The sequence below is a fragment of the Trachypithecus francoisi genome, unplaced genomic scaffold (assembly GCF_009764315.1).
Source record: "Trachypithecus francoisi isolate TF-2019V2 unplaced genomic scaffold, Tfra_2.0 Lachesis_group15, whole genome shotgun sequence".
NCBI lineage: Eukaryota > Metazoa > Chordata > Mammalia > Primates > Cercopithecidae > Trachypithecus > Trachypithecus francoisi.
The window spans coordinates 21,834,930-21,858,650 of NW_022681460.1; positions in this window are offsets into that span (position 1 = coordinate 21,834,930).

Here is a 23,721-nt window from a genome sequence, read left to right on the forward strand (position 1 = left end):
CAGTTTTTGCCTCACATAGTTTGACATTCTGTTGTTAAATGCATACATATAAGGAATTGTCATGTCTTCTTGGATAGTTGACCTCATATCACTTTGTAATGCCTTCTTTTATCCCTGATAACCCTCCTTGCTTTGAAGTCTGCTCTGTCTGAAATTAGTATAACTGCTCCTCTTTTTTTTTTTTTTTAATAGTGTCTCACTCTGTTACCTAGGCTGGAGTGCAGTGGTGTGATTACAGTTCACTGCAGCCTCAACCTCCCAAGCTCAAGTGACCCTCCTATCTCAACCTCCCAAGTAGTTGGGACTGCAGTCTCGTGCCACCATGCCCAGGTAATTTTTAAATATTCTGTAGAAATCAGGTCTCACTATGTTGCCCAGGCTGGTCTCAAACTGGGCTCAAGTGATCCTCTCACTTCAGCTTCCCAAAGTGCTGGGGATTACACAGGTGTGAGCCACTGCACACAGCCATGCCTTGTTTTTTATTAATATTAGTATGCTATATTTTTGTTCATAGACTTACTTTTTATTTTCTATTTTTCTTTTTCTTTGAGTCTTCATCTGTTACCCAAGCTGGACTGCAATGTTGTGATCTCAGCTCACTGCAACCTCCGCCAGGCCACCTCCTTTTTTTCTTTTTTTCTTTTTTAATGAAAAAAAAAAAAACAAAAAGGCAGAGAAGAAAGTATGAAATAACAGACAACAGCATTTCTTCAGTTTATTTATTTATTTATTTATTTATTTTTTTTTTTTTTGAGACGGAGTCTCGCTCTGCCGCCCAGGCTGGAGTGCAGTGGCCGGGTCTCAACTCACTGCAAGCTCCGCCTCCTGGGTTTACGCCATTCTCCTGTCTCAGCCTCCCAAGCAGCTGCGACTACAGGCGCCCGCCATGTCGCCCGGCTAGTTTTTTGTATTTTTTAGTAGAGACGGGGTTTCACCATGTTAGCCAGGATGGTCTCGATCTCCTGACCTCGTGATCCGCCCGTCTCGGCCTCCCAAAGTGCTGGGATTACAGGCTTGAGCCACCGCGCCCGGCCTCTTCAGTTTAATTTCCTCTGACAAAGCTTCCAGAGATACGAAAAAAAAAAAAAAAAAGAAGAGATGAACATTAAGAAGACGAAATGGAAGCTTTTAAAAAAGACAGCTTTTTCACCATAAAGTTACAGAATCTGAACAAGATATTCTTTAAAAAGTTTGAATGAGTCAATAGAAATATTGTTGAAGGCAGTGATTGGGAAATCAATGAAAGCTTCATGGTGGTTTACCACAGTTCAGACTTCAATCAACCAAATTCATAATGTCTTAAGTATGTGGAATATTTTGTAAAATATCTCATACTCAAAAAAGCTGTTCTGATTTTGTATTTATAAATAGAAAATATATTGGAGGCTTTTTTGGAAAAAAATGCAAGTAAACACAACTTGTAAAATGGGAATAGCTATCTCCAGAATGAATAGAATTCATTCTATAAATAAGAATGCCAGTAAACTCCAAACTATACAATAGAATTTGAACTTAGGTACTTTTTGGGGGTGAGAGGGAACAATTTGTTCTAAAATGCTTTATTTTTTAAAAAAAGAACAAAACTGTCCATAGCTCAATTTAGATAAAAATGTTAATTTTAGAAAAAGTAGTAAAGTAGCTTTAATAGAGCTTATGAGTCTACAGTAAACAGACATATTATGAGAAAATAAAAAAAGAAAGAGCAAAAGCTTATACTAAAATAAATTTTCTTCCTACATGGGAATGCCAAGCAGTAGCTTATTCTAGATTCAGTGAAATATTCATGCTTCCTAAATGAGATTAACAAAATACTGGCTCTTATCAGGCTAATATTTATAATTTATGGAAAAGAATTTCAAAACCGCATTCTTCTTAATGTCAGTATTCCTAGAGTATCTGTAAGAGTGCTCTCACAGCATACATAGCCACAGAAGATCACTTAACCGAAGTTGTTTGTTCCAACAAGCAGCCCACCATCACACTAAAGCATTAAAAAAAAAAAGAAAAAGAAAACCTTAGAAGTAGTTATTAAAAAAAAAAAAAAAACCTTAGAAGTAGTTTTATATAGTTAAACTGCTGTGCTTTAGATAAAGTTAGACATCAGCAAATGAATTAAATACTCAGGTTTTTATATAAGTAAGTGATGATTCATATTGTGAATCTACATGATGACTTGTATTTAAATGACATCCTTGGAAATTAAATTTTAATATAATACAAGGATTTACAGCCTGACTGCCTTTATTTAGCACACGAAGCAGTAAGAGACATGAACACAAAATGTCCAAGCCAGTTAAGAGTATGTGTCATTACTTTCTAGTCTTGTCTTTTATTTGTCATTTCTGTAACACATATTTTTTATTGTAAGTATTCATTCCAACCCAACATCATCTTCCCTATAGATGGGAAAATGTTTGGTATTGACTTGCTGTAAGATGAGAATTCTCTGCACCAAGTTCTCACAGCAACAATCCAGGTCTCCTTCTCCTCCTCAGTGTGCCCTGAAATAGTTCCAGTTGATTGTAAATACTTGCCAGCAATTTTTGAAACGTTTTTTCAGCTTGTTGTTAAGAGTCTTCACACCACAGCCCCAAACTTTAATTTCTTCCATTTAAGAAGAAATGACCATCCAGTCATCTTTCAGCTGCTGAGGCCTGAAGAAGTTATCTTTCACTGCAGAAAACCCTGAGCTCTGGTATGTTCTTCATTAATGAAATCAGTCCCCAGGAATATAAAAATGAGATAGCTCAATGTGATCTGACAGATAGTGTCCAGAAACATAAGCCAATTGACATCTGAAAAGCCTTAAGGAATTAAAACGTGTTCCATACATTCATTTAGCTTCCCAGTGCAGGTTTTCCCCAAAGATTTGTATCATCTTTTAGTCTGACTGCCTCATCTACAGCCTCTACGTATTCAAAGAAAATAAAACTATGTGGAATACGATGCCCTAAAACATAATGCACTTAAAATCACAATCCAATGACAGAAAGATTTTGAAATAAGAATCCAATGAATAAAATTTCCTGTGCTTTTCCAAATCGATAAAACCTTTTGTAAGTGATGAATAACTTATTCATTTAAATTTCCATTATTGTGGTACTTAAAGTTACAGTGTGATTTACTGAAGATACATATTTTAGGATGATACAATTTCATGTCTATCAAGTTTCTGTGTTGCAGCTTGGGAAATGACGTTTGGCTCTTCACTGTGTTACCACCCTGATGTTATAACAAAGTACAAAGTTCTAGAAATTTCATTGTCAAAGTTCCAACTCTCTTAATTAAGTATAGCTTTAAGACCAAAAAATGACATTGGAAAATCTTTGCATAATATTGGAAACTCAGGTACAATTAAATTTTTTTTTAACTTTTAAGTTCAGAGGTACAAATTTTGCATTAGCAATGCACACTGCTCAGTCTTCACATTTATTATATCACTTAATGATATATTTTAAATGGCAAAAATCTACACAAATGGCTAATTCTGCCCATTGTGACTGAGATAATTTACGAGGAGCATGAAGATTCCCAAAAGATATAACATTTCCAAACAGGTAGAGTAAGATTATCCCACACCTTCATACCAATTTCCCCATTCTAGGAGGCAGAAAAGTTCCTTTGAATTTACTTCAGAGACAAAAATAGACTCTGCATGATGTCAGCAGGCCTCCTCCCCAGCAGTCTTTGTGTAACTTCAATATGTCAAAGGAGATAAATTGATCTTGTTGTGTTACTGACAATTAGACAGGAAACAATAACTATGCCCTCTTTGGTATTTCAAGCAGCTTCCCTTCCTAGTCTACATTTCCAGGCTTAGCTCCAAGGAGGCAAAGATTTTCCTTTTCACAAGAGAGCGTATCAAACATCAGGGATCTCAGTTCAAACCTCTCCCTACAATGATTTTTTTCTAGTGGCAACGTATCTTTAATCCTGCATTACGAGTCTTATCTATAGTACTAGCATTTGAATGTAAGTTCTATAGACATTCAATTGTAATCAACTCCTCCATCAGTCTCGCTAAAATTCCATGGAGCAGTGTTTTCAGGAATTCTAGTCAGTCCGTGATGTTAAGTGTTCAAATTGTACCACCCCTCTTTTTCATAATGATATTGAGTTTAATGAGCGCTCTTCTACACACTGTACTTTGTGATATTTACTTTAATCTCTGGAGGTTTATTCCAGATTTTCAATGTGTTTATCATTTCCCATAACTTAAAAGTCCAACTTTGCTATTTTAGGCAAGAATGCTTAAAATTTTCCTTCCAGTGAGGCCATGGAGTTATATAGTTTCTTTTCTGGAAATAATTTCCCAAAACAAAACCTTCATGTGGAATCCAGAGTTCTTGACAGTGTCATTTTCCTTCTAACCTGGGCTGTCGTTTAGATGTTGTTACAGAAAAATAATTATGAATGCACCTGAAACCAATGCTAAAAGTGTCCTTCCTGTGAGTCATGTGCTGTATCTGTGCTTGCCTGAAGAAAAGCTGAATGAAAAATGGAAAATATACTGAGGAATTCAGATGTGTGTCTATTGTTAGAACCAAATGTGATTTTAATGTGATTTTTAGAAAAACTGGGCTTCGATTTAGCTAACATAACCAGATGATGTGTTAGGAAATCAGTCTTCCACAAGGAAGGTTTAACCTTCACTTCTGGCCCTCAACCAGTTTCACATGTGAATTCCACTGACTAAAAGAGAAGCATAATCCTTAAGAGGAAACACTTTGAGTTTCTAAGAACAGAAAAAGGAATCAATTTGGAGAACAGGAGAGTTTACATTTTTCAGTAATCAATTAAACCTCATTTGTAAAAAAGTAAACAATATATGTATACAACAATTTAATTTATTTGGATCAGCTTTATTGAGCTATAATTTATATAAAATATAGTTTACCCATTTTAAATGTGCTACTAGATCAGTTTTGAGAACTAGATGCAGTTCATAACACCCACTACAATTACAATATAGAAAAATTCTATCACCCTAAAAAGTTTCCCTGTGCCCCTTTGCAGTTATCTTCTTTCCTCCAACCCTGGCTCCCAGAAACCACTGATTTGCTTTCTATCACTATTATTTTGGATTTTCTATATTTTCATATAAATGAAATAATAAAGTATGTATTCTTTGTTTCTATTATCTTTCACTTAACATAGTGCATTTGAAATTGATCCATGTTGCTGAAATTATCTGTACTTTGTTCCTTTTTTTGCTGATTCGTATTCCATTAGTTTGCTTTCCCAGTTCTTCACTTCCTGAGTCAGACTTAATTTAATTCCAGAAGAGCTGATAGTGAAAATATATTTTCCCATTGTGAAAACCCCACCCCTGCCCACAAGGATGTAGCCTGATGTCATGACCTCTTAGAGATGGAAACGTGGTTGGCTTCGGATCCTTCCTGTGCTCTGGGCTGACTTCTGCAGGTGGTGCTTCCCTGGCTCCATGTCAATTGACTTCTGGCCAATGAGAGGCAAGGTACCGGAGAGCAGGGGAAGGGAGTAACCCTCATATTTCTCTCTCCATCCTTTGCTTTGGTCAGCTTTTTTGAAAAAGGCTGTATTTCCTCTTTGACTTCAGGGAGCAACAGACAAGCCTACCACGGTTCCAGTTTCCATTGAGTCAAAGCAGCTCCTAGACTCCCGTAACACCAGCTTATTTTGTTCCTTTGGCTTTCAAGTCTAGTTAATGAACAGTTCTGTCCTGTTAGTTTCTGAGTCCTCTGTTTCTTGTTTGGCTCTTATCTCTGCCCTTACTTATGTAACCAGTTCCCTGCATTACATTTCCTCTGTTGTCGCTTCTTAGGTATTCTATTTTCCTGGTTGGCCCTGATTACATTTAACAAAGCTTAAGGTACTTGATATTACCCACAGTCACACAATAACATGTAACACAAAACTTATTTAATTCTCATACTAATGCTGAAGCATAATTATTATTCCCATTTATACATAAAGAAATGAGGCCTTGAAAAATTATGTATCTATCATACAGAAGGTCACAGTGCTAATAAGTAATAGAGGTTAAGGTGACAAAACGTTGAGAATAGACTGAAAGGGCTAATAATGAGCACAGAGAAGTGCTGAGTGGGCTGTATAGTTAGCAGAAATTGGGGAAGTTTACATACTCTTGAATAAGAGTGTAAAAGTATTCTATAATCTGTTCCACATAAATGCAAACTATTTCTGATCCTCTTTTCTGATAAAATTCGATTTCCCAGATCAATAACCATCGATAATATACCGAAAGTTGTCTTAATCTCCTTTAGCAACAACGTCATATCTGGCACAACAACTAAAATCGGGTCTCTTACTTGGTTGAGTTTGTCGTAGTCTATTAACTTCCTCAAAGATCCATCAGCTTATTGCAAGGGCCAGCCTGGTAAAGCAAATAGAAATATAATGGAAATTACCATCCTGCATTTTGTATGTCTTTAAGAGTGATGCTAATTGCTGCCATTCCTCTTCAGATTAAATACAGTGATTGATTTACTATTTGCTCAAAGAATGGGCGGGAAGAGAGGAATGAGGGAATTGCACAGGATTAGATGTTTTCATTTAATATTTCCTACTACAATAACTTTTATTCCAAAGGCTAATGAATCAATGTGGGGAATGTGCTAAATATTAAGCATGTTAACTCACTTATACAAAGACTGGGGTGATAACCACTGAGTAGGTCTTTGATCCAGGCCTGAGCCCACTGCATTTTATTACCTGGCTCCTCTACATCCCCACTGTAACAGAGCATCATGATGGCAACCTAGACCCTGGATCAAGCATTCTGAAAATGTCTGGGCATTCTCCCTTTCCATATTTTATAGTCACCTGAGTAAATGTCTACAGAACCCTTTTTGGAAAGCATTGGGAACACATTACTGTCTACACTGTCATGCCATTGCAAGGTGTTTCCTCTTAAGGATTATGCTTCTCTTTTAGTCAGTGGAATCTACATGTGAAACTGGTTGAGGGCCAGAAATGAAGGTTAAAAATCATAACTTTTAATTGGGGCAACTTACCTCAGCCTCCTGATCATTACTCATAAATTATTTGTACAGACTGAGTAGTAAATCTTAGGATATCCATGTATTCTGCTACTAGAGATACATGTTTGATGGTCTCCATAGCTCTGTGCTGGTCAAGCTACCAGGTTGCCTCTCTAAGCTTGACACTCATTTTGATAATTACATATACTTGGCTCCTAATTCATAAATGCTACCACCTGGTATTCGTTTTCAGTATGTTCCTCATCCACAGTGCTATTAGTTCTGGAATGGTGCCACCAGCCTTGGCCAGCAGAGGCAGGCCACCACTAAATTATTAAGTTATGCAGGTGACCCTCTCACAATCATATTTCTGATAGTTTGGTGAATAGTGTGTTCTATGGGCCTTCCCATGGAACATAGTCCTTTACTGGGTCTTCTGAGCTTATGTTGTTTATTTGCTGTATCGTGAGCCCTTCTCTGACTCTTTCAGAGTGCCATGGATATTCCGGCATTTCAATCTCAGCATGAGCAGCAGATAATGCCTCATATCTTGAATCCAGCCTGTTACCTGTTTGTAAATCAAGTTTTACTGAAACACACACAGCCACTCTCATTTATATATGTATTATTTATGACAGCTTTTCCACGCTACAATGGCAGAGTTGATGAGTTGCAGTTGAGACCACATGGCCTGCAAATCCTAAAATATTTACTATTTGTCCCTGGCAGCAAAAGTTTCCTTACTGCTCAAGTAGCCCATTGCTTGTTCCATGTTTCTAGAAACCATCCTAGTAGAGTAGTATTTCCAGAGTGTTAAATTCTGTGTTCTGAGAGTCCCAAATTGATAAGTTCTCCCTTATCCAACTTTATTTTCCAGCCATTCTGATCAAGCACCCTCAGAAACCAGTCTCGTGGGTAGTCTCCCAGTTCTTGCCAGTATATACTGGCTAGGTTCTCTAACTCTTTGGGGGCATAGTCCCTTTCTCCATTAGCAGTCTCTGCCTGTCCCTGACTGTCATGTTGTAACTTAACTCTAGTTATGGGTCTAACAGTTAGAAGGAGAGGAAGGGGCATTCTAAGACAGGTATATGTTGCCTTGCAAAGGAGGAGCCTCTGCTTCATTTTCAAGCAAAGAGGGAGTGCTAGCTTCTAGCAGAGAGGCCACTTGTGCAAATTCAGAGGATTTGGGGGAGTCATGTCTTTCATAATTTTTGAGGGTATCAACCCAGATCTCTCATCACCTTTGTAAGGATCCCATTATGTCCCAAGCAGTGCTTAAACCTTGAGATAGCTTTACTTGGAAGTTCAAACTCATTGGCACTCAATTACTCTGACAATTAAACCCTGGTCCTAGTCCTAAGCTTACTTGTCCCTCTCATTGCACATGATGATTGTCTCCTTAGAAACTTCCAAGGTGCTTGTCAGGCTTTCGTATTGGCTTTTAATTGTTAAGTAATTGCTCTCCACTCCATTTTATTTTTGTCTGGAGATCAATCAACTTTGTCATTACAGTTACTAATTCTACCATATTGCTAAATGCTTAATAGAATGTATTAGCTGATTAATTTTCTTTCATCAGTATACATTGCACCAAGGCCTCTCTGCTTTCCATCTACCAACAGTGATGGTATCCTTCCAGCTAATAACATACATTTTTTCTCCCAGAGAGGTGGGAAAATAGAACACGAAGGAAGGATGCTATAATAAACATCCTGGATTCATCTATTCAACTTTATTTGTAATTAACACTGGTGTCACTTAGAATTTCACTATTAGGTTAACTATTTCCATCCCACTGTATCTTTTCCCAAGAGGGACCACGTTTCTTGACTGGAATATAAAATACTTCAGAACGCTGCAACAATTTTATTACTCATATTAACAACAGGTTAATATCTATGAAATGCCAAAGGGTAAAATGAACACTCAGTTGCAAGTATAACCCATCTATAAGATCATCACTAGAACCACCCTGCATTAAAAAGCACTTCCTTTAAACATAGAAAGATAATAACTAACATTACTTACATTGGATATTTAAACTTGTATTGATTTTTGTTTACTTTGTTACAATTTTAACTTTTATTATAGATTAAGGGTTACATTTTCAGATTTGTTACATGAGTATACTGAGTGATGCTGAGGTATCACTCCCATCACCCAGGTAGTGAGCATGGTACCCAATAGATAGCTTGTCTTCCTGCCTGCCTCCCTCATCTAGTACTCACCAGTGCCTACTTTTCTCATCTTTAAGTCTATGTGTATTGAATGTTAGCTTCCACTTACAAGTGAGAAAATGCAGTATTAAGTTTTTTGTTCTTAGATTAATTTACTTAGGACAGTGGCCTCCAGTTACATCCAGGTTGCTGCAAGGGACATGATTTCATTCTTTTTAATGGCTGTATGGTATTCCATGATATATATGTACCACGTTTTCTTTATCCAATCCACTGTCGATGGGCACCTAGCTTGATTCCATGGCTTTGCTATTGTGACTGGCACTGCAATGAACATACAAGTACATTTGTCTTTTTGGAAGAATGAATTATTTTCCTTAAGGCATATACCCAGTAGTGAGGTTGCTCTGTTGAATGGTAGTTCTGTTTTAAGTTCTTTGAGAAATCTCCAAATTGCTTTCCATGGTGGCCGAATTCATTTGCATTCCTACCAACAGCGTATAAGCATTCTTTTTTCTTCACAGTTTCACCAGCATGTTATTTTTTGACTGTTTAATAATTGCCATTTTGACTAGTGTGTGATGGTAACTTATTGTGATTTGGATTTGCATTTTTTTCTGATGATTAGTGATGTTCAGCACTTTTTCACGTTTCTTGGCCATGTGTATACCTTCTTTTGAGAAATGTCTGTTCATGTTCTTTGCTCATTTCTTAATTGGGTTATTTGTCTCTTGCTTTTGGATTTAAGTTTCTTGTAGATCTGGATATTAGACCTTTTCAGATGTATCATTTATGAACATCTTCTCCCATTCTATAGGCTGTCTGTTTACTCTGTTGGTAGTTTCTTTTGCTGTGCAGAGGTCTTTAGTTTAATTGGACCCTGCTTGTCAATTTTTGTTTTTGTTGCAGCTACTTTGGGGACTTAGCCAAAAATTCTTTGCCAAAGCCAGTATTGAGAATGGCATTTCCTAGATTTTCTGTTACAATTTTTATCGTTTGAAGCCTTACACTTAAATCTGTAATCCATCTTGAGTTAATTTTTGTATATGCTGAGAGATAGGGGATCTGATTTCATTCTTCTGAATATGACTAACCAGTTATTCGTTTATTGAATAAAAAGTCCTTTCCTCATTTTTTGGGGGGGGGATCAATTTTGTTGAAGATCCGATGGTTGCAGGAGTGTGGATTTATTTCCGGGTTGTCTATTCTGTTCCATTGGTCTATGTGTCTGTTTGTGTATGAGTACCATGCTCTTTTGGTTACTGTAGTTTTACAGTATAGTTTATAGTTGGGTAATGTGATGCCTCCAGCTTTGTTCTGTTTACTTACTATAACTTTGCCTATTTGTGCTCTTTTTTTTTTGGTTCTATATAAACTTTAAAATATATTTTTCTAATCCTGTGAAAAATGACATTGGTATTTTGATAAGGATAGCATTGAATTTGTAAATTGCTTTGGGCAGTATAATCTGAATGAAAGTTAATATACAGCTTAAATTTTTTCATACATAAGGATTCTTCTTTGTTTTCACAATATAACTACTGCAATTTTCTTTCCTGTCTTCTTATATAACAGTGCCAAGAAACCTGAAGGTTAAAGAGAGTATTCAGTGACTTCACTGTTGAAATATCATTATTAGGTACTGAAAAAAATAGGAAAAAGAAAACTGTAGTTTCATTGCGAAGTTTTTAACCATCAATATTTAAGCACATCTAATCCTGATCTAACAGAGCTGAAAGGAGGAACGTTTTTATTTGCTTGAGCTTTCAAAGATATCATGGGAAAAAATGTCAATAATCATATACTAACTATGGAATAACCACGTAGGATATCATAACTGGACAAGTAGTGACCTTCAACATTTTGAAAGCTTGAGCTTTCAAAGATATCATGGAAAAAATAAAATGTCAATAATCATGTACTAACTATGGAATAACCACATAGGATATAATAACTGGGCAAGTAATGACCTTCAACATTTTAAAACTTGAACTTGAAAGAATGCAGCTATGTGAAAAAATGCTGATGACGGAAAAAATGGTATGTACGTTAACAGAAAGAGAAAATGAGTCTTTTAAACACAAGATGAGCAAGTGCAGAAATGGGACGATTTTAAAATGTGGAAGCAGAGTGTGAGTGATTGCTAGTTATAAAAAGAAAGTTGAAAGAAGCACCTGCAACAAACGAGTGAGGCAATTATAGCAGGGGAAGAGATATTGATGGCTAAAGAGTGAACATTATAAGGCAGATAGAATTGGGCAGGAATATGGTTGTCAGTCTTGTCATGTTCCATCCACATAGAAACTACAATAGCAGAACTAAAGAGAAGGGCCGTGTACCCACTTTAATGAAGAATGTAATTCATTAAAACATAAAGACATCATGCATATTATTTTTTCCTTCATAATCCATAACATTTTCCATAGGTAGACATATAAGAGAGAAGAAATTACATGCTCATTTGCTCCTCTCCAAAGTCAGAAAAGTATTTTATTATATCGTGTCTTAAATCTCAGTTTCTCTAACATAAAACCAACTGAATCCAAACCTGTATCTGGCTTTGGAATTTGTTTATCTGAATGTATATCAATGTGTGGGTATCTCTACCACCGAGCCCTAGATATTCTCAGTACTATGGAGGAACAAACAAAAACACAAAACATGCTTGAGTTATAAGTCTATTTTCTTTTGTAATCTTAGTGTAATAGAATCTCAAAAGTGAAAGTGTGGATTTAGCCCAAACCAGACTCACTAGTTAAACAATAACTGTGGACCACTCCTTCTACTCCTAAATAGAATAGAAATTGTTTTTTATCTAAAAATTCTTCTCTTTCAAATTTGCTAGACCATAGAAACCAAATATTATCTAAGAAAAAAAAATTGTCATTGTTCAAATAAGTACTTAAAAAGTTAAAAGTGTAAACAATATCATCATTCTGAAATATTAAAACTTAATAACATATAAACGAAGATAATAAAAAGAGCAAATAAAATCTAATTTTAAATCTGAAATTTAAAAGTTAATTCAATGCTTAGTATGAATGTCACTCAATTTTAAATCATGTGACACTCATACCAGGCATTGAATTAACTTTTTTGTGTGACTAGGATATCGATATCTAGGGACATGGCCCAATAAAGTTCTAGATCATTAAAATTCCTTAAAATGTTAACCAATTAATTAAGCAAATGTTTATGAACAATTAGTGTACATAGTGTATTAGAGTTCTCTAGAGGGACAAAACTAATAGGATACATGTACACATCAAAGGGAATTTATTAAGGAGAATTGACTCACATGATCACAAGGTGAATTCTCATGATAGACAGTCTGCAAGTTGAGGAGCAAGGAAGCCAGTAGTGACTTAGCCTGAGTTCCAAAACCTCAAAGGTAGGGAAGCCAACACTGCAGCCTTCATTCAGTCTATAGCCGAAGGCCCGAGAGCCATTGGTGTAAGTCCAAGAGTCCCAAACTGGAAGAACTTGGAGTCTGATGTTCAAGGGCAGGAAGCACCCAGCACAGGAGAAAGATGAAAGTCTAAAGACTCAGCAATTCAGCTCATTCCACCTTCCACCTGCTTTTACTAGCCACTCTGGCAGCCAATTGGATGGTGCCCACCCAGATTGAGTGGGTCTTCTTCTCACAGTCCACTGACTCAAATATTAATCTCCTTTAGCAACACCCTTACAGACACACCCAGTAACAATACTCTGCATTCTTCAATCCAATCAAGTTGACATTTAACCATCACACATAGTAATCTGTTATTTAATATCATTATTTCCAAACAAGAAGACTATACTTTGTAATCCAAAAGTAAAGAAGCAGCAGACTCCAGAAAACAAAAGCTCTATCAGAGAAGGTAAGGGGTCGGGGAGAAATGGTTGATTCATCGGGGGTTTGTATAAAGGTCTGCAGCTAGCTTTTGTGTCTAGAAATAGGCAAAAATATAACTTGCTTGTATGGTTGCATTTAGAAACCTCAATGATAATTAAAATGTTTTTAAAATGGAGACACTGAGGTATAGATGAGAGATGGACATCAGATTACAGACTGGCCATCTGCAAAAAGTTGATGACATACACAACAACAGGAAAAAAAAAATTTTTAATTTACCGGTAGTGACCATACAAAACAAGAAATCCAACTTTATTTCTTACATTTTGAAACATATTTGTCAAGGAAAGGTACAGGATTCTGGTTGGTAGAGTCAGGCCTTAGAAGCTATATTAGAGGGAGGAAGAAAATCTAATTCTGACAAATCTTATCAATAGCACATAATGTGTAGAGACATAAGCAACTAGGAAAAAGTCGTGATGAATTCTTAAACAGTAGATGCCCAAATTATTAGATACTAGGACTTAGGCTCTCAGAAAATGCAACAGAATCTTTGCGGCTCACCATTTTACAGTGCTTCAACCTGAATTAAAAAAAAAAATGACCTGAAACCCCAGAATATACTGCCACAGGACTAAGGGGATAACTCCAATCAGATGTAGAACAAAAATCTCAGATCAGAAAATAGAGGCCAGGTCATCTAACGTAGGCTGCATTCAGGTATTTGCAAAATTACCTCTTTCCTGGCCCTTCCCACCAGAAAGCACTGAAAAAGTAGCTAGAACTCATATACTACAGCTCTAAAATTCAGCTCCTAAGGAGGTATGGTTCTCAGATATGGCAGTTAAAGGCAAATTGTAAGCACTCACTCTCTAAGGTCCCAGTGAAAGGTCTGTTTAGAGCTGCCCCTATTCAGCATAAGCTAACTGAAGTAACTACACAGCCATACTACACCAAAAAAAAAAAAAAAAAAAAAAAAAAAAGAGAAAAAAGAAAAATGGAAGAAATAAATAAAAAATATCACAAGAGACCATAGCATGCAAAAGCCAGATGAAGAATTTCTTATGGGAAAAATAATCTAACAAATTCAGTAAAAAGATAATTCCCCACAAATATGTTATAAATAAATTGAATAAAAACATATATTCAAAAATGTAAGAGTTCAGCACTACAATAAACAACCAAATAAAATTGAAAGAGAAGCTCCAGAACGAGGAAAACAAAAAAATCCAAAGGCTATTTGCAAACTAATAAAGAAATTGTGAACATGAAATGACAGACATACAAAAAGACATGAGATTACCATTTGCATGTAAAGGAAGTGCTCTAAAATTTTAATGAAGTAGACAAAACGTGATACAAATGGAAGGAAAAGATTGTCTGGGCCAAGGAGATCAGAAGTGGTGTGGTGCACTCAACATATGGCACGGGCGATATGTTCAAGACAGAATATAAAAATTTCCTAAAGCAACAAAATCAGTAAAATTGTAGACTGAAGCATTTAAGAAGTTTTGGAATATAGCGCCTATGAGCCTTTCCAGAAAAGTATAAAGTCCAATCAACCAACAGATAAATCAAAAGAAAGATGGCAATAAAAAAGGACTGTGGTGTTCGAGAGTTCTGAATCTATTAAATACAGAAAAAATAAAAGGAAACATCAGTGATATTTATATTACAGAAAAAGAATGTTTTAGAATTTTTGACAAAGAAAAGCAAATAATATAAACTTTAAAAACTGAAGTTCAAGTAAGGGGATTAGAGGCAAACTGAGCACTTACTTTCTTATTTTCATATAAGCAGGAGATCACATAATACTATACAAAAAATAAATTTAGACTTTTTGGCATCATCTTGATGCTTTTGTATATTTTTACTTTAGAGGTATCTTTATGAACTCTTGCGGTAAAAGATTATTTATCCCAGGTACAACAATCCATTTTGTGTGTACGTGTGTTAAAACATTAGTTAATTTTAATGCTGCTGTTTAAAAAAAAAAAAAAACCATTCAGTCAAATTAAAGTTAGCAAAATTGATTTCAACAGAGAATAATTCATGAATTAGGCAACACCCTGAACTAGTGAAGGCTCAGACAGCTTCCCGCAACAGTCTGAGCGGAGAATTGTGATAGGCCCGAAGAAAAGTAGAGGAATCACCTGATTGGCTGTAGTTAGGCATCTGGCTTATTGGGGCATGCCTGTGATTACGTGGCTGCTTGTGATGGGCTAAAACTCAGTTGTTTGTTAAACACCTAAATTAGGTTTTGGTTTGTTTACAGACTATGTTAGGTTATAATTTGTTATGTAGGAGCTCAAACTATAGAGACAGCCTCAGGCTTAAGGTCTCTTGCTTATTTAATTGAATAGTGTTAAACTAGCAATTACTATATGATCACATTTTATAAAATTATTACTACTTGTGTATATGTGTGTTGGTGAGTGTACATTTCTCTATTGGCCTAGAAGTATATAGAAATATCTGGAATAATATTTACTTAAAGCTAATGATGATTATTGTCAGATTATAAAATTAGGGGTGATATTTTGCTTCCTTCTTTGTTGTTTTCCCTTTAGCTTGCAATTTTCATGATCCATTATTACATCAACTGTGAAATAATTTTTCTAAAAAATGTGGAAGAATTAATAGTCAAGATGGTGACCGGTCACATACTTGGAAACATTTGGTTGTTTCACAGTTTCCTTGGCTGAGCCTTTGTTGACCTAAATTTTATTCTAAAGAATAAAAAGCTGTTAGCCAGCTAAAAATAATGAGTTTTCAAAAAACTAACTGGACAGCTGAAGAACAATAAATATGTTTGAGTCCAAAAAAGCACTTGGGAAATGCCTTATTGACAGTCAAAGAATGATGGTAAAATGTAGCATTTTCTAATGCTTTTTATCTTCAAAGTTCTCTCCGCAGAATATTTAATTATTCCTCATAGAATACCCTGAGGGTGCTAGGAAAAATCATGTTTTTTATTACAGAAAAAAAGGAACAGTTAAAAAAATCATGTCTGCTTCCTTCTAAGTTTATGAGTTTCTAATGTTTATTGTTTTCTACTGTCAAGGATATCTTTCAATGTGGAAGATACAAATTATTTAACAATTTAATTACAAGCTTACAATTTTAAACCTAAAGAACATTCCAAATGAAGTGCTAGACCAGTACATTTATACTTTAATCTAAATGTATGCCATCTACATAATCATTATACATACATTATTATCTTACATACATTATCATGTTTTGTAGAAATACATTATGAGTACAAATATCTACTTAGAAATAAAAAAATATTAAACTAGAAAGATCTCTAACACAATCCCTTTCATTTTAGAGATGAGATACCTGAAATCCTGTAGATGAAGGGATATATCATTTACCAAAATACATTGAACTTTTGGCAGAACTTGAGTTCAAACTCCCAGCCTCTCTCAGGCTTTTGCTCTTTCTATGCCGCACAACAATGATTCTCTTGAGTCCTGTTCTCTTAAAAAAAGAAAGATGTCAAAATGTCAAACCAGGTTATCACATAAAGAAAGAGTTGAGCAAAATTTTCTCCTTAAATTCTTATAAATTCAGTTTCTGTATAAATAACATAATATACAAAATCTGAATTATTACACACACACAAAACCAAAATATTTGATTCTACTATGATTCACAAGGTATTTTAACTGTAGGCAACCAATATGGTAAAGTTACTGTATGTTCCCTTGATTAGGAGGTGGAAATTGCTTATCAAAGATACAGTAGTTCAACCAATCTTCTAGGAAGCTCCAATTTTAAAAACATAAATTATTTTTGGAAATTAAGGAATTTTATTTACAAGTTCAATGTACATCAGACACTGTGGTGATTGTCTGCATAGCTTTAACTGACACAATATTTATACCTAGAAGAGTTTCATCCTTTTAAAGCTATCATTTCCTGAACACATTTTAAGGCACTGTTTACTTATTTGTTCACTTGTTTTGATACACCATATTTTTGGTTGACAATTCTGTTATGTCATTTTATTATGCTTTACTGTTTATATCTCTTTGAAATGTGTCACTCAAGCTTATAACTTTTTGTTCACTTAAATGCAGTTTAACAGGTATGAACTAAGTACTTGTTATATAGATAATGTTTCTCTAAACACTGAGAGAGATCAAATATGATTACAACACAGCCCTTATCCTTAAAGATTTAAAATTATGGGGGAAAACACTATATATAGAAATAACTAATATATGAGTTCCAACATAAAAAGTGCTAGTACCAAAGTATAAACAACAGGCACTGGGGGAGGTCTGTAGAAATAAGAGGTGAAAGAACTACTTGTGATAGTCCTGACGTGTCCTGACAGCTCAATAGACGGTAGTGGTTTGTTTTTAGTCTTACTGTAGGACCACATCATGCTCCAACTCATCAACTCACTCCCCAGAGAACATCAACAGTATAAAAACATATTGTTATTGAGTCTCTTCCATTATCAAGAGAAAATCAACCTACAATAAATTAAATCAATATCCACTTATTCTCATAATGCATTACAAAATTTTACATATTCAAAATCTACTTCCTGTGCTCATTTTTCTCTTTTCCTGATTAGTTCCAGCAAAGTGATACCACTGATTGAAGCCAGGATTATGATCTAAGCTTTTCTGTGTTGAGACATAAGAATTATTTTTGACACCCCTGCAGGTGTATCGTGCCAGATCCAAGACATTCACAGGCCCATATTTGTCATAAAAGAATATTATGGCACTATTTATAAGTTTTCTTATTCAAAAGTGAAGAAAGTTGAGAATTAAATGCAACCCCCCTCCCTTTTTTTTTTTATTTTTATTTCGAGAAGGAGTCTCGCTCTGTCGTCCAGGCTGAAGTGTAATGGCGCGATCTCAGCTCACTGTAAACTATGCCTCCCGGGTTTTCAAGTGATTCTCTTGCCTCAGCCTCCCAAGTAGCTGGGATTACAGCGCCCACCATCACACCCAGCTAATTTTTGTATTTTTAGTAGTGACGAGGTTTCACCATGTTGGCCAGGCTGGACTTGAACTCCTGACCTCAGGTAATCCGCCTACCTTGGCCTCCCTAAGTGCTGTGATTACAGGTGTGAGTCACTGTGCGTGACCAACCACACTCTTTTTAATGAGTGTGAATCATTATTTTATATCATTTTACTAACAAAACCAGGATTTTCAAAGCTTAGCATTAATTATAATACCATGTCACATGACTATTTGTAGTCTTAGGAACACTTTGTGCTCGTTAGGCATGGGGGCAGTCAGAGAAAATGGAAAAGAAAAGTGACTTTTCAGGACAGCTTCACCAAAGTGCCAGTTAATACAATCTAGTTGTTTGGAGTGAGGGAAATTTCCCACCAAGTAGTTAATCATCCTTTGCAAAGTCCTGCACAAACCTTGTACTCCTCTGTCCTTGGCACTTAGAAACATTCCACTCTGTGAGCGCTGGCTGCAAAACAAGATAAAGAATAAAAATCAAGTGGGAGCTAACAAAACCCTTGCCACTCACAGACATGTGACTTGACTAATCCAAACCTACAAAATGTATCTTCAGATGCCTTTAGTCTGGTCTTGGAAATAAATATCAATATCAGACCCCATTTATTAGATAAAGTCATCAAGATTCAATAAAAATTAAAATATAACATTAAAATTTATGGAATACAACTCAAGTAATGCTTAAAGATTGAAATGCTTTTATTGATAAAGAAAAAGAGTTTTCAAATCAATAATGTAAGGTTCTACCTAAAGACATCAAATAAAAGCAGCAGCAATAGACTTAAAGGAATCAACATAAAGGAAACAATAAGGATTAGAGAAAAAATTTCTCAAACAGAAAACTAGGAAATTTTTAAAATTCAATGAAATAAAAAGTTGGTTCATTGAAAAGATCAATGAAATTGACAAATTTGTTACTAGACTGAATGAGAAAATAAGACAAAAATTACCACTATCAGGAATGGAAGAGGGGTATTACTATCAAACTTACATAAATAAAAAAGATTATAAGCTAATGAAATAAAGAAATTCCTAAGAAGAAATAAATGACCAAAACTGATTGAAGAATTTTTGTTTCTAACAGAAGAAGAAATAACAAATCTGAATAGATCTATAGTAAGAAAATAAATTAAATTTGCAATTTAAAGTCTTCCCAAAAGAAAAGCCCAGATTCAGATGAATTTTGTAAGAGAAAAGCTTTCTCAGGGAACCCTGGTATCCTTGTACATCTCCACACAGGCCATGTTGGCAGGCCTCATAGGCAAGTTGACATTAGTCTAAACCAAGTTTTGGTGAATAACCTGGCATTCTTCCTAGATCAAGGAGAAAGAAACTTCCTAAGACTTACTGCAAGGCAATTTCTCGGTCCTGTCTTGTAGGAGACTGCCACAAGAAATTTTTTCATCTATCTTCCTACTTTCAGTGAGTGTGGGACTTTCCAACTTTCTCTCTTCTTGGATACAGCTGGAGACTCATGTGGAAACATAAAACTGCTTGGCTACAGTTTAGAGGATACTTCTCCATGACAGAGTGACCCACTCTTGTGTTGTCTATAATCTGGACTTCGGTTTGGTGTCATCTGTGGGATTAGGAGTGTGTGGAGTTGACATCATGCTAATCTTGCTTTTGTTGTCTGTGTAAGTAATTAACGATCTGCTTTCTTTTGAGCTCATCGTCTTATACAACTGATCTATGGAAGTATGTGTGAAAAGTCAACCTAACAGCAGCAGTAGTCTTATTAGCCACTGCACTGATGCTTGGCTGCTTCATTGGTGAATTTTACAAATATTTGAATAAATAATGCCAACCCTTCCCCCAGAAAACACAGGCAGAGGAAAGACCTACTGATCATAATTGTTACCTTGATACCAATTACCTTCAAACCATAGCCAAAGAAATACTAAAGAAGAAGAAGAAGAAGAAGAAAAAAAAAACAACTATAGACCAATGTCACTCATAAACAAATGTGCAAAACTCCTTAGTAAATGCACACTTAAAAAGGCGCACTACGATCAAGGATTCAACCTAGAAATGCAAGAATGCCTTAATGTAATACGAGAATACCTTAATGTAATACATCCTATCAATAGAATGAAAGAAGCAACCCGTATGATCACAATACATGCAGGAAAAGTATTTGAAAAATAAGACACCCATTATAATAAAAAAAAAACTCCCATCAGATTTGTATAGAAGTGAAATGTCTCACATGATAGAGAGCACATAAAAAATCTCACAGCTGGTATCATCATCAATGATAAGAGACTGAATGCTTTCCTCTTAAGGTTAGGGACAAGCAAGAATGCCTGATCTTGATGCTTCTATTCAACATTGCACTTGAGGTTCTAAACCTAGATGATAATAATAATAATAACAATAATATTAATCAATTAAAGGCAACCAAATTGGAAAATAAAAAGTATAAAACTCTTATAAATGATAAAATCTTGTTTATGAAGAATCCCAAAAACTGCGCACGCGCACACACACACACACACACACACACACACAATCTATTAGAACTAATGAAAAAAAAAGGTTGAGGAGGGTAGCAGTGAGCGATCTCGGCTCATTGCAACCTCCGCCTCCCGGGTTCAAGTGATTCTCTTGCCTCAGCCTTCCAAGTAGCTGGGATTACAGGCGCCTGCAACCATGCCCAGCTAATTTTTGTATTTTTAGTAGAGACGAGGTTTCACCATGTTGATCATGGTCAATAAATAAAAGTCAATTGTATTTCTTTATACTAGCAACAAACAATCTAAAAACGAAAATAAGGATATATTACCATCCACAATACCATCAAAAGTAATAAAATACAAAATACATAAGAATAAATTTGACAAAAGAGGTATTAAATTTGTGCTCTGAAAATGATATAACATTGCTGAGATAAATTAAAGATCTAAATAAGTAGATGGACATTCCAGGTTCCTGAATATGATAACTCAATATTGTCAACATGATAATTATCTGCAAATTGATCTATAAATTCAAGGCAACTCCTAACCAAAAGTATATCCAGCTTTTTTTTTTTTTGGTAGAAATTGACAATCTGATTCTACAACTCATTTGAAAATGCAAATAAAGTAGAATATCCAAAACAATTCTGAAAAAGGACAAAATTGGAAGACTATTTGATTTCAAAACTTATAAAACCTACTAATAAAGCCACAGTAGTTGTATAAATGCAGTATTGGCACAAAAATAGGCATGTTGCTCAGTGGATTAGAATTGATGGTACAGAAACCAATGCTTATATTTATTTATAGTCAATTTTTATAAGTCTTATTGATGCATAGTTCACATACCATTAAATTTAGTGTACAATTCACTGATTATTAATACATTCAGAGTTGTGCAACCATTAGTATTATCTAGTTTTAGAACGTTTTTATCAGCCCCAAAGAAACTCTACACTCTCTAAAAGTCATTAATATTATTATTACTATTATTATTATATATTCTCACAATTCTCTACAGCCCTAGACAACCAATAGTCCACTTTTTGTCTCTCTGTATTTGCCTTTTCTAGAAATTTCATATACCCAATATCACACAGCATGTGGTTTTTTTGTGACTGGCATCTTTCACTTCACATAATATTTTCAAAGTTCATCCATGTTGTAGCATGTATCAGCACTTCATTTGTTTTTATTGTCAAAAAATATTCCATTGAATGAATATGCCATATATTATCCATTCTATTGGTAGACATTTGGGTAGTTTCCACTTTGAGTTACTATGAATAACTCTATTATCAGTATTCACATACAAGTTTTTGTGTGGATATAACTTTTCATTTCTCTCGTGTATATATTTAGGATTGAAATTGCTAAGTGTTAAGTTAACTATGTGTTTAACTTTTTGAGGAATTGCTAAACTGTTTTCCAAAATGAGTGCACCATTTCAACTCCCCATGAGCAATGGATGAAGGTTCTAATTTTTCCAAATCCTCACCGATACTTGTTATAATATGTCTGTCTTAATTATAACTATCCTCATAGGTTTGAAGAAGTATCTTGTGGTTTTGACTTGCATTTCCTAATAGTTAATGACATTAAACATCCTTTTATGTGCCTTTGGGCCATTTATAGATCTCCTTGTAGATTATCTATTCAAATACTTTACCCACTTCGTAGTTGGGTTATTTATCTTTTTATTGTTGAGTTTTAAGAGTTCCTCGTATATTCTGAATATGTTTCCCATAATATATATGACTTGCAAATATGTTATCATATTCTGTGTGTTTTTCTTTTGATTTCTTAATAGTATTCTTTGAAATTCAAATGTTCAAAATTTCAACGAAGCCCAATTTGTCTATTATTTATTTTGCCTTTTATGCTTTAGTCTCCTAAGAAATTATTGCCTAACATAAAGTCGTGATCATTTACTCTTATGTTTGCTCTTAAGAGTTTTACAGTTCTAGCTCTAACATAGATCTATAATCCGTTTTAGTTCATAACTGTATATACTGAAAGGTCCAACCTCATTCTTTTGTATGTGGATTTCCAGTTGTCTCAGCACCATTTGTTGAAAACTATTCTTCCCCCATTGAATTGTGTCAGCACCTTTGCCAAAAATGTATTGACTATAACTATTTATGATTCTCAATTCTATTCTATTGATCAAAATATTTATCTTTATTTCAACACCACACAACCTTGATTACTATAGGATTTTTGGTAATAAGTTTTGAAATTAAAAAGTATGGGTTATCCAACTATGTTCTTCTTTGTCATCATTGTTTTGGTTATTCTGGACCCCTTACATTTTCATATGAATTTTGGGGTCAGCTTGTTAATTTATAGAAAAAGGTGGCTGAGATCTTAATAGAGATGATGTTAAATCTGTAGATCAATTTATTGAGTATTGCCATCTTAATTATACTTGCTTCCAATCCATAAATATTAAATGCCTTTCTATTTTTTTAGATCACAATGTTCTGCAGTTTTCAGCGTACAAGTCTTAAACTTTTGTGAAATGTCTAAGTACTTGGAATTTTTTATACTATTGTAATGATATTGTTTTCCTAGTTTCATTTTTTGGATTGTTCATTACTAGTACACAGAAATACAAATGAATTTCACATGGTAATGTGTAACAGTGCTGAATTCATTCGTTAGCTCCAGTGATTTGTGGGAATTTTGAAGAATTTTCTCTATATAAGATTATGTCATCCCAAACAGATAGTTTAACTTTTCCTTTTCAAATATAGATGCCTTTTATTTTATTTTTCTTGCTTAATAGAACCTCTCATACAATATTAAGTAGAAATGGTGAGAGCAGTCAACTAGTGTTTGACTAAGATGAAAAAGACAATGGAATAACGAGAAGATCTTTTTTCAATAAGTAGTGCTGGGATAATTGGATATCCATATGCAAAAAAAAAAAAAAAGAGGACAGCTTCTCACACTATATGAAAATTAACTCAAAATCAGTTATAGATATAAATGTAAGAGTTAGCATTCTAAAATTTCTAGAAGAAAACGTAAGAGAAAATCTTTGTGATCTTTTTAAACTTTCAGTTTTTACATTCAATGCCAAAAGCAAAACATATAACAAACAAAATATATAACAAACATATAACAAACAATTATTAAATTGGACTTCATCAAAATGAAAAACCTTGGTCTCAAAGGACGTCATTATGAAAATGAAAAGACAAGCCACAGACCAGAAGAAGATATGTGTAAACCATGTATATGTGATAGAAGGCT